Source organism: Vicia villosa, unplaced genomic scaffold, assembly GCF_029867415.1.
Source record: "Vicia villosa cultivar HV-30 ecotype Madison, WI unplaced genomic scaffold, Vvil1.0 ctg.000020F_1_1_2_unsc, whole genome shotgun sequence".
Classification (NCBI taxonomy): Eukaryota; Viridiplantae; Streptophyta; class Magnoliopsida; order Fabales; family Fabaceae; genus Vicia; species Vicia villosa.
In genome coordinates, this window is record NW_026704950.1 from 138,050 (window position 1) to 150,245 (window position 12,196).

General features: G+C 37.5%; 1 non-coding gene across 1 annotated transcript; it reads right to left on the minus strand.

Annotated features, from left to right (window-relative positions):
* Positions 1–11,851: 11,851 nt before the first annotated feature.
* On the minus strand, positions 11,852–11,958 carry LOC131621969 (small nucleolar RNA R71). Its single transcript, XR_009289721.1, has one exon. It is a non-coding gene; the product is annotated as a small nucleolar RNA R71 (small nucleolar RNA).
* Between the last annotated feature and the right edge of the window lie 238 nt (positions 11,959–12,196).

A 12,196-nucleotide genomic window follows, 5' to 3' on the forward strand; every position in this document is an offset into this window, starting at 1 on the left:
CAACCCCACAACAAATTGAGGAGATCAAGTTCTTGAGGAAGGACAATCCATATTCTAACACCTATAATCCTGGGTGGAAGAATCATCCCAACTTAGGTTGGAAAGAACAACAGCAGCAAGCTCCTTAGAAGGCGGAATGGGAAGTGGCTATAGAGAAGATGGCTGCATATAACTCTCAATTCCAAGAAGAGACAAGGAACAACCACAAGAACACAACTGCGTCAATCAGAAATTTGGAAGTTCAAGTGGGTCAGATAGCACAACATCTATCTCAACAGGCACATAGTACTCTTCCGAGCTCATAAATCCAAAAAATCAAGAAAATGTAAATGTTGTCACTACAAGAAGCAAGAAAATACCAGAATCTGAAAAAGATGATGAAACAGATGACAATATGGTCATAGAGGTGGACTTAGAAGTGAGGGAAACTGAGAAAAGACCCAAAGAAGTTGTGACACCGGTAAAGCCAGATGAAGAAAAAATTAAAAAAGAGGCTAAATCGGTTATCAAGTTGCCATTCCCTACTAAAGTGGCAAAGAAGGATTCAGAAGAGAAAGAGTTTGAGAAGTTCACTACATTTTTCAAGAAGTTAGAGATAAATTTGCCCTTCTTTGAAGCACTTGAGCAAATGCCGTTGTACAGAAAATTTATGAAAGATGTAATTGCAAAGAAGAAGCCAACGGGAGATGAACAAAAGGGAGTAACTGAAAAGTGCGGGAGAATCTCACCGGAAAGGAGAATCCCAATTAAGAAGAAAGATCCTAGAGCGGTTGCAATACAATGCACCATCAACGACATAAATTTTCCCAAGGTTTTGATCGATTCAGGTGCTAGTGTGAGTTTGATGCCTCTATCCATTTTCAAAAAGCTGGGTATCGGAACAGTGAGGGAAAAAGGGACAAAGCTGAAATTTGCGGAGCACACCATCAAACAAGCGTACGGGGTGGCTGAAGACGTGTTGGTGGAAATTGACAGATATTTTTCCAGTGGATTTTGAGATCATGGATATTCCGGAAGATGAATAAATGCCTATCATTCTGGGTCGACCATTCATGCTTACTAGTGGATGCAACATTGACATTGAAACAGGTGCTCTGACCCTGAAATATTTCGATGAGAAGGTAACTCTAAAAGTGTCTGACATAAAGAAACAAAGTGAAGGAAAGGGACATCAACCTACAGTTGGCATGATCAAACTTGGAAAAGGGATGAAAAGTTCAACACCAAGTCCAAAAAAGGTTTCAGCCGCAGTCTCCAATAAGGTATTCTATGAAGCTTTTATTCCTAAGTTCACTCCTAAGGTGAAGGCTAGAAAGGGAGACAAGGTGTGGAAGAGGAAGTAACCTCCCTAATGGGGATGGACCGTCGAGCCAGACGACGTTAAACGAAGCACTTCGTGGGAGGCAACCTACGCTTTTAATAACTAAGTTTTCTTTGTCTTGATTTTCCTTTCAGGGAATAAAAAAGGGGGCCTTTCTGGTGGAATCTAGGAAGCTGCAGTTGGAATTGCAATACCCTCTGTGAGTAACCTCTCTAGGATTTGTTCTAAAACATTGAGGACAATGTTTAGTGCAAGTGGGGGAGGGTTTTGTTTCTTGTTTTGTGTTTTCTTTATTGTGTTTACTTATGTGTTTGTTCTTCTTTAGAGTTTTCGAATCTCTTTAAGTCTTCCAAAGTGTTGCAGGGTGATCGTTGTTGAAAGCATATAAGACTGGTAGTGAATGGATGAACGATACAATTTGGACTTAATCTCTCGAGGTACCTTGGAAGTTAACGCAGTCGGAAAATGAATGTCGGACGCAACTTGAAGAATTAGATTGAGAAGGTATATGGTGTAATTGAACCGGAAAAGAAGTTACATGTTATGAGGGGTGTTTTAAATCTGTAAGCTTATCCAACATGGTGAGGGACACAAAAAGCCAAACACATTTGATAATCATCATGAGAGTGCAATCAGGTATGCCCTTACCACTCTGATTTTGCGTTCGTCCTACCAACACATCACAAATATGAAAACACACAATGAGGCAATTTTTTATTTACCATCCGAGCCTTTCTTTCCATCATTCATTGTATGTCTTATCCTTTGCTAAACCTCGTTGAGCCTATATCCCTTTGTTGGTCTAATCACATAAATAACCCATGGCCATAGTGGCTCCTACCCTTATGTTTAGCAGTTATGTCGTAATTGTTTTTCTTGGATTTGTGCAAAATTCTAAGTTTGGGGTAATGCTTAAGAAAGAAAAGGGAAGTGTGTTTGTTAAAGAAAAAAAGTCTTTAAAAAAGAAAAATGTGTAAAGCACAAGAAAAAAGAGATTTAGAAACACTTGCCCAAAATGAAGAACTCAAGCATGATTGTAGACCCGAAATAAATAAAAAAAATAAGAAAGATAGGTGATACATGAAAGTATAGAAAATAAACCACCTCACAAAAATATGAGCACAAAGACGAGAAATATAACTTAATGGCTGAACCACAAAACCATTTACATCTCCATTTCCTTGTTTATCCCACCTTTTACCTAAGCCCCATTACATCCATAAAAGACCTCAAAAAGTGTGTGAATTCTACTTGTGTAAATGAAAGTAGGACTGATTCAAAGTTAGGGGTTGGTATGGCATATCATGATTTTGAGCGAAAAACACTTAAACCCAGAGATACTTGGTGAAAAGTGTGAAACGTTTGCAAGTAAAACATACTCTGATATGGACATGCAATGGATGACATGGTTCGATGCACCAAAAGCTTAATCAAGAAAATGAAAGCAATTTGCAAAAGACATCGGCTGTGTTGTGGAGAGAAAAGTTCAAGGTAACCTCCGTTTGATCTCTTGCATCACTTGAGGACAAGCAATGAGATAAGTTTGGGGTTGTGATTGGTCACCATTTCTACGTAGTTTTGTTATGAATTCGGCACAAGATAATCAAGTTTGGTAACACTTTGAGTTGTTTATTAAGAGTTTTCATTGATTTCCCTTTGTTTTGTTATTTGATTGCACTATGATGTTTAGTTAATAATCATGTCTTTTTAAATGATTTTGATCTCTCTACTTGGTGGTTGAAGGTTAACTCTGGATCGGAGGGAAATTTCACAAGTGTTGGTGTAAAAGAAGCTGATTTATGCAACAAATGAAGCACAAGGGCAGAAGCTGATACGAGCAGCCCGTGTCAGCTGACACGACCGTGTCAGCTCTGCTGAAGCAAGGATAAGGAGGTACCCGAAGCTGACACGGGCAGCCCGTGTCAGCTGACACGGCCGTGTCAGCCTGCGCGTCAGATTTTAGAAATTCAGCATTTTGTGAGTTTTTAAGGACCAGAGGGCAGTTTGGGTATTTTACTTGAACAGGAAAACCTATGAGGATAAATAAGTGATTTGGAGACAGAAAAAGGCACTTTTTTGCATCATACAATAGAAATCACAGAAAAGAGAAGATAGCTTCATCAAGAGTTTTGGAGATGGAGGAATTCAAGGGTTTCAACCATTTAAGATCAAAGTCACCAATATCTTTGTGTAATGTCTAAATTCTTTATTATGTTTATCTTGAATATTATGAGAGGCTAAACCCCCCAATGCTAGGGGGTGGTCCGGATTTGGTTTATATAATAAATCTGAATTCTTGATTTCATCAATACATTGGTTTATGTTATTTAGTGAAATTTTGCAATGTTCTTAATGTTTTCTTTGTCGGTAAAATAAGGATTAATCTACAACTATCAAGTACAGGACTGTAGTTGTTAGGGTTTGTGCATAATTTGATTATAGTAGATAATACCTAGGACTAGGGATACCCTATAATCACCAATTAAATCTTGATAAGATAAAGGCTTGGTTTCAGCTTATTTCCCTAAGGACTTAGATATTAGGTTGAAAGACCAAAGGTTTTCCCACTAAGGACTTAGGGGAAAACATCCTAGAGGTTTGGTAATAGAATACCATGAACTTGTTAAAGAGATCTGAATTCAGGGTTGTTGCAAGCCAAAGCAACCACTCACCCTAGCATGTCTTTTAAATTAAAAAGAACCAACTTTATTATTCCGCTTTTATTTATGTGTACCGATTTATTCCATATTCCACAAACTATTGTTTTTGTTCAATTGAATTAAAATTAAGAAGCAGTATTTCCAACGTAGTCCTCGAGATCGATATTTGGGTTAAAACCTATTATTACTACATCGGTGAAAATAGTACACTTGCTATTTTTTCGATCATGAAGCATGTCAGAAAGACAAGTTTTCTAAAGCATCCTTCAAATCTAAAAATGTTATTTCTACCTCCAGACCTTTGGAGCTTCTACATATTGACTTGTTTGGTCTAGTGAAAACTACATTTATTAATGGTAAGAAGTATGGACTTGCTATAGTTGATGACTATAGCAGTTGGACATGGGACATATTCCTAAAGCACAGGGATGAGTCACATTCTGCATTTAAGAGTTTCTGTTCTAAAGTACAAAAATGAGTTTGATTCTAAGATTGTTAGAGTTAGAAGTGATCATGGTGGTGTGTTTAAAAACAAATACTTTGAAGAGCTATTTGATTCTAATGGCATATCTCAAGATTTCTCTTGTCCTAGAACTCCACAGCAAAATGAAGTTGTAGAAAGGAAGAATACGACATTGCAAGAAATGGCTAGAACCATGATTAATGAAACAAATGTGCCAAGCAATTATAAACAGAAGCTGTTAACACAACTTTTTATATTCAAAATAGAATCTCTATTAGACCTATTCTTGAAAAGATTCCTGATGAGTTGTGCAAGGGAAGAAAACCAAACATTTCATATTTTCATCCTTTTGGATGTACTTGTTTTATTCAGAGCAAGTTTGATTCTAAGGCATAGAAGTGCATTATGTTAGGATGCTCATAATGCTATAGAGGCTATAGAGTATACAATACATAAACACGTATTGTGGAAGAATCAATTCATGTCAGATTTGATGATAAGCTTGACTTAGAAAAGTCAAAGATGTTTGATAGTTTTGTAGATCTAGAAACAACACTTGCAGGATCTGGAGAAAAGACTAAGGAATTTTAATAAGTTTCTGATAAAGATAATGCGTCAGGACCCTCTAGAGTTCCATCAGTCCAGAAAAGGAAAAGGCATCGAAAAACGGTATCTTAAGATGTGATTCTGGGAGATAACGCTGAACCTGTTGATAACACGAAAATGTATCGTGTATTTAGCTTAACTTGCATGCATTATTTTCCTATTTTATTTCAATTATATTACTTTATTTCGTACTACGCCGGTATTTTTACTTTGTTTCAAGTATTTAATTAAATCAGGCTTGCTTAGGAAAATAATCGGAAAAGGGAGACAAAATGAAGAGAAAAGGGTGATAAGGGTGAAGAAGCAAATAGGGGGCGCAAATATGAAGAACAAGGCCCATATTGGTACTGTAAACCAAATGGCCCAACGTCCATCAGGAGGCCCTGACGAACGGCACTCCCTCCTGTTGCACCCCAAAATTTGCCCACTTATTTATTCCTCAATTGGCCTTCACATTACATTCATGTGCATACCTCATCTAGGCCATTCATCCATTACATTCATCTATATCATGGTTACTATCCAGAACTGATAAGAAAAGAGCTCTTGTAGAAGAAATTCCTGATCAAAAATAAGGGATTTGAAGTCTGATTGTATGGCACCATTCCCGTTGAAATCCTCCTAAAATCAGGGTTTTATTCTCTCCAAGGCAAAGTTCTGACTAAAAGATACAATCCTCAAGTTCATCAGGTTTTCCAAATTAGGGCTTTGACCAAAGTTAACCCTGTTGACTTTTTGGTCAAAATTTAATCAGGAGATGATTTTGAGTATGAAGTGTGGTTGTCCTGAAGAAATGTTCCTTGAAGCTTCTTTGGTTGGAAATTGATTAAGAATTAAATCAGAAAAGGATTAATCAGAAAATTCAGCTAGAATCGGAAAAATCAGGAAAAGTTGACTTTTTGGTCAAAGTCAAAGTCAACTGCTCAATTTTGAGTGTTGGTGGAGAATCGGTCAAGAAAAAGTCAAAGAATAAATAAAATCAAGAAATATTCAAAATTGCCATTTTGGGAAAGTTAGTTGAAATTGGAATTTCCAAAAATAGAAAGTTGATACTTAGAGAAATTTTGGGAGAGTTTATAAATGGCTGGGCAGTTGACTTCAGGCCTATCATACACAAAGTTTTAGGCATAATTGCAAGACAAGGTCAACATAAAAAATGTTCACATCATGGCATACAACAACTTTGTAGTTGAAGGTTTCTTCATTGGAAGTCTGGATCAAGAGATATGAAGCTAGAAAGTTTGAAGAATCACACTTGATCAAGTCAAAATGCTAGGGCAAATTCTGGGCAAGCAGGAAGCATTTGATCAAACACATGGCGCGCCATCTTTGAAGCCAGTTTTAGAGAAGTGTAAACATCCATTGGATCAAAACTTGACATCCATCAATTCTCCTCCATGTCTTCTATACAATGAGCCAAGAATCGTAGATTTTGGGGGTGTGTAGAGAAAGATATGAGGGAACAAAGTCGTGATTATGCAAAGTTATCCTGTGGCATGGCTGGGCACAAAAAAATTCTGGGCACACGAAGCATATGATCGAACACATGGTAGGCCATTTTCATGTCTAATTTTAGAGAGCTACAATGATGTTCAGAATTCAATCTAAGAATCAAAGTGTACTATCCCATGCCCTCTTTTATTTGACACCAATATCACACTTTTTGGTTGAGGGTGGAATAAAATATGAAGTCTCAATGTCATGCCCTTACAAGGTTGCGTTTTGACGTAGGCACCGGGCCAGAAAATGAGGGATACGCGCGCGCCAGAAGCTATTATGCGTTGTCATGTTTGTAAGCAATTTCCTCATACTTCCATGAATTGTTTCAAAAGACTCTCAACCTCAATGTTATTCTACTCCATCCCCTCTTTCCATATAGCATGAAATTGACATGAATGGTGATCCATGGATGAAGATAGTTATGAGCAAAGTAAGCTGCATGATACATTCAATATGACACCAGCATTGTTTCACAACAGCAACTTATCCAATCAAGCCACACATAAAACCTTGAACTCAAAAGCGTGTAAAGAACTTGCCTCTTGGATCACACCCTTGCCTACTAAGTCTTATGAAAATAAGCCCCACACTCATGATACACTTTCTTCATGCAACCTCACCTCACTATATAAGTTCTAATCTTCACAAACTCAAGGACCATGCATATTCATTTATGAGATCTCTCCACCATTCTCTTCTCTCATTCTCTCATTCTTCCCTTCCACTCCTCTCTTCCCTCTCATCTCTCTCCCCTCACAAAGTTTGTTACAAAATTGTAACAAACTCCAACAAACCTTCAATCATCAACAATCTCCACCATCGATCTCGTCCATCATCATCTTCAATAACCTTCATCATCATCCACAAATTTTCATCATCATCTTCCACCTCTCATCCCCCTAAGAACCGTGATAACCTTCGTCAATCTCCATCTCCATTGCTCTTCAAGCACCACCACTATCTCCTTGCATATCTCCATCATCAAATCACTGCTACGAGTGAGGTAACGAGTTCAGGATCTTTGCAAGATTTCTGAGTTTATTGCTCAAAAATCGGGGGAGCTTTTAACACTAGCAAGTATTCCTCACTGCCATTTCATACAAGGAGTTGCCGTGGAGGTTTTCCATTCTATGTAATCCAAGATCTTCCAGGTAAGCCTTGAATCCCTCTCAGTATTCTAGAAGCATGTGATAGGTTCATGTAGGATATCTGCAAGCTCATGTATGTGGTGATGTATGTTGTATTGTATTCACAGATGAACTTCTTAAAGTTTAATTTAGTTCTGAATGTTATGATGCGTTTTTTTTGGACGTGTGATTCACGTGTTCGAGCGTCATGGTTGCGTGTGAGTGTACTGTTGCAATTAGGTCAAGCCGTGTTAAAGTTTAACTATATTAGGGTTTTGAAAATAGGCGCAGTTTTAAAGATAGAAGAAGAGTTAATAAAAACGGAGGTCAGATTTAGATTCAGGGCTAAAAACCGAGCTGAACGGTGTTCGGATCGTAAGTTTCTGGGCGCTTTCGTGGACATCCGCCTTTAGTATGGCCGGAGAAGACGACCGGAGCTTTGCTCCGGCGTCTGTTTCATTTTGTTTGCTTCCTCTCTCCGTTAGCTTACGTGGCATGGTGTTATTGGCTAAGCTCCCATTGTGTAGCGGTTTTGTTTTATCCATATCATTAGATCGATACGTTGTCGCATCATGATTGGTTTAGGCTATTTGTTTTTGTCTTTTGTGACTTAAGTCATTCATGACCAATTGATTTTCTTTTTTATTTGGCTTGTCACGTTTTATTCTATGTTGACCATATGATACAATAATATGCTGATTAAGAATGAAAAGAAAAATAAAAATAAAAAATGGTGTGTGATGCTTCTGTATGGGCCACGAGCTTGTTCTAATGACTTGGGCTTGGTGTTTTTGTTCTTTACACCCTCCAAGCTCAGGCCCAGTGCGCCATTAACTGTTTTCAACTCAATAAAAAGATGTTGATGCACCCCCTGTTGATATATAGAAATACATAGAAATAGTTTTCTTTTTATTCTTTTGCTTGTTAATCCAATTTTTCACTTGAATAAAAGATGATAAAAATATATTTTCTAACCAATTGGAATTTTAGGAGCATTTAGTTTTTCATAGAATTGTTAATTGTTGATTTTCCTTTAAAATTTTGATTGGTAAATAATAATAAAAAATGCATAGTTTTTAGTCTTAATTTTTGGAAATAGTCTTAAACATGAATAAAAATACAAAAATTGCTTGTGAATATTTTCATGGTTAGTTTAGATTTTAATTCTTTCTTTTTGTGAATATTTTCATATTTTGAGAAATGTCTAAAATACCCCTAGTTGTTAAAGTCGACTTTAGTCAACTTAAACAACTTTCTTCTTAGTTAATTCCCTTTAGATGTTAGGTTAGCCCTTAAATAGGAATTAGAATAACTTAGATTAGAGAATAGGTTAGTTCCCCTTTGTTCATTCTTTTTCTTTTCAACATTAAAACACTAACAAATAGAGATGCGAATCACATTAAGAAAGTGATAGAGAAATGAGTGGGATTCATTCCTAATCTGTTTCTCAATCACTTAGTGGCATAGAAATGAGTGGGATTCATTCCCTAATCTGTTTCTCGGTCACTACTTAATGGGAGAGAAATGAGTGGGATTCATTCCCTAATCTGTTTCTCAAACATTAATTAATGGGAGAGAAATGAGTGGGATTCATTCCCTAATCTGTTTCTTGAACATTACATAATGGGATAGAAGTGAGTGGGATTCATTCCCTAATCTGCTTCTCGATCATTATACATTTTTATGTGATCGAATCGCAAAGTAATTCCCCTTAAAAAATACCCAACCAAAAACATTTAAAACACTTAATAAAGGTTCAAATTAAAACAAAGTGACGAAGTGGTGCGAAACCTTGTATTGGGTTTTGTTCATCATGTAGTTACATAAAAAACACAAACCCAAGTCCATTCTGCTGCTAAGAACAAGTTAAGTCCAGTCCAAAATTAGGCGTATAATTCTCCAAAGGTCGAGCATCGTGGATTGTGACCTTAACCTCTGTTCAAATAAAAAACACAAAACAAATGGAAACTATTGAGCCGAACTACGGTCGCTCTGATTCCTGCTAAGGGATACGTAGGCATTGGGTCGCGGGGCCTAAGCGAGCACACTTGTAAATAATTCCTTCTTTTCCCCGTATTTCTTTTGCATTCATTCGCACTTAGGTTTAGACATAGATACACCCTTTAGATAGAAACAAACATAGGTGGATACCATCGAGTACGATGGGCGTGAGGGGTGCTAGCACCTTCCCCTCGAGTAACCGACTCCCGTACCCTATTCTCTGGTCGAAAGACCTTGTTCTTGTTTCGAGTTAGGTTTCTGATATTCCTTTCCCGCGATGGGATGAATATATTAGTGGCGACTCTGATTCCATTTTTTGCGGTAGCGACACCTCCCCCCTACCGAATGGCACACTCCCTTAAATTAGTGTGTGACGTGAGTCACACACTCACACTCAGAAGAGGAGCTTCGTCAACCCCTATACTTTCTCCTCCTTTTTCTCCTCCGAAAAGCCAGCTCTGAAAACAAATTCAAGATTCAACCTAAACCTAAAGCATTGTTATAAATACTCAGAAAAGATTTGAAAGAAGGACGAAGATTTTTCTCCACTGGCGTCACTTTTCTTTTGCATCCAGGTTTCAAGGCTTTTTCCCAACCAGTCTCAGCAATAGATTTCCACACCAGAAATACTATTTCATTTCAATTTCCTTTTTCAGCTTCAGAACTTAGTTTTAGTTTTAGGAGTAGATTTTGTTTCTGCAATTTATTTCCAGTTCCGGATTAAAGCTTAGTACTACCAGTTTAACAATTTCAGATCTGCAATTTTAATTCAGGTTTCAATTTTTAGTATTTATTATTTTTATTTGTATTCATTATTATTTATTGTCTATGTTGAACCATAAATTGATGTCTGGAATGTTGTTTATCTGTTTTATTTGTTCGGCCCTGTCATTTAAAACTATGTCCGGCTAAATAATTTACACCGATATGTAAGGTCACATAACTGAGGGAATCTAGCAACGCTATCAACAAGTTTTATCAATGAGAATTTATCTATCTGGTTATAATTTCTAACACTTAATTAAACCGTTTTGTTACGAGAGTAAAAAGCGATAGAAGTTAGGATCAATAAAAACGAGAGTTTGAGATTTTAACTGGACAGTATAAATTAAGCATTTACCTTAAATACAGCGAGAGAGCTTTAAGGTTAATTAGTCTTCATTTGTTTTCAAAAATTATTTTAAACTTTAATTGATACAGCGAGAGCGCTCACTTAGGTTTAATAATAAGATAATAATCAATAAACACGAGAGTGTGAGAGGAAGGTTTTTAAGCAAATGATTTCCACGGAAAAGTATTTTGAATTACGAATTGCGTTGATAGTTAACTAGATCCCCGACGTCCGACCATACATACCGGTGCATAATTTAATTTTATTTCCCTATTTCCCTCTTCAGATCCTAATTAATCAGATATTAGCCTTAGATTTATGTAGTAACAATTAAATACCGTAGGTCGATTCTTAGTCCTTTGGGTTCGATAATCTTTAAAGCTACGCGATAGACTGTGCACTTGCAGTCATAATAATAGACATACCCATTTTGTCGCGACCAAGTTTTTGGCGCCGTTGCTGGGGACTAATTTAGTCGATATCATAATTAACTATTACATTGTAGAGACTAAGGCACATTTTATTACTTAATTCCCTTTGTGCATGCCAAGTACTCGCTCTCGAAGTGAAGACTTAGTGCTGCCAATTCTCGAACCAGAGCGTTCTATCACTATATCACGTCGATTACGACGAACTCACACTCTTGTTCCTAGTCCTATTTCTGAACCAGTTGAAGAATCCACCATGGGAGAATAACCGCGTCCTCTCAAGTCTTACACCATCCCTTCGCAAGCTGAACCACACAATAGCATTGCTTCTCCTGCTATTGAGGCGAATAATTTCGAACTGAAGCCATCTTTGTTGTAAGCAGTACAACAAAGTCAATTTTCTAGGAGTCTGACGGAAGACCCTAATATTCATTTGTCAGTGTTCTTACAATACGCATACACTGTAAAAGCAAATGGTGTCAGTTCCAAAGCTATCCGACTACGCCTTTTTCCATTTTTGCTGAGGGATAGAGCTAGAGCTTGGCTCCAGTCTTTACCCGCCAATTCAGTCACTACCTGGAATGAACTGAAGAAAGTCTTCTTGGCGCGATATTTTCCACCTAGCAAGACCGCCATGCTAAGAGCCCAGATCAATGGGTTTAGACAAAAAGACAACGAGTCTCTTTTCGGAGCGTGGGAGAGATACAAGGACATGCTGAGGCTCTGTCCACATCACAGATTAGAAGAATGGTTAATTATCCATACCTTCTAAAATGGTCTCCTATACAACACGAGACTTACAATTGACGCCGCTGTAGGCAGCGCACTGATGGACAAAGCATATGCCGATGCCTATGCACTTATCGAGAGTATGGCTCAAAATCATCATCAGTGGGGAAGCGAGAGAACTCCGTCAGAGAGAACTTCTGGTGAGAAATCTTCAACGAAGAGTGGTATGTACGAGATAAGCAGCCTTGAC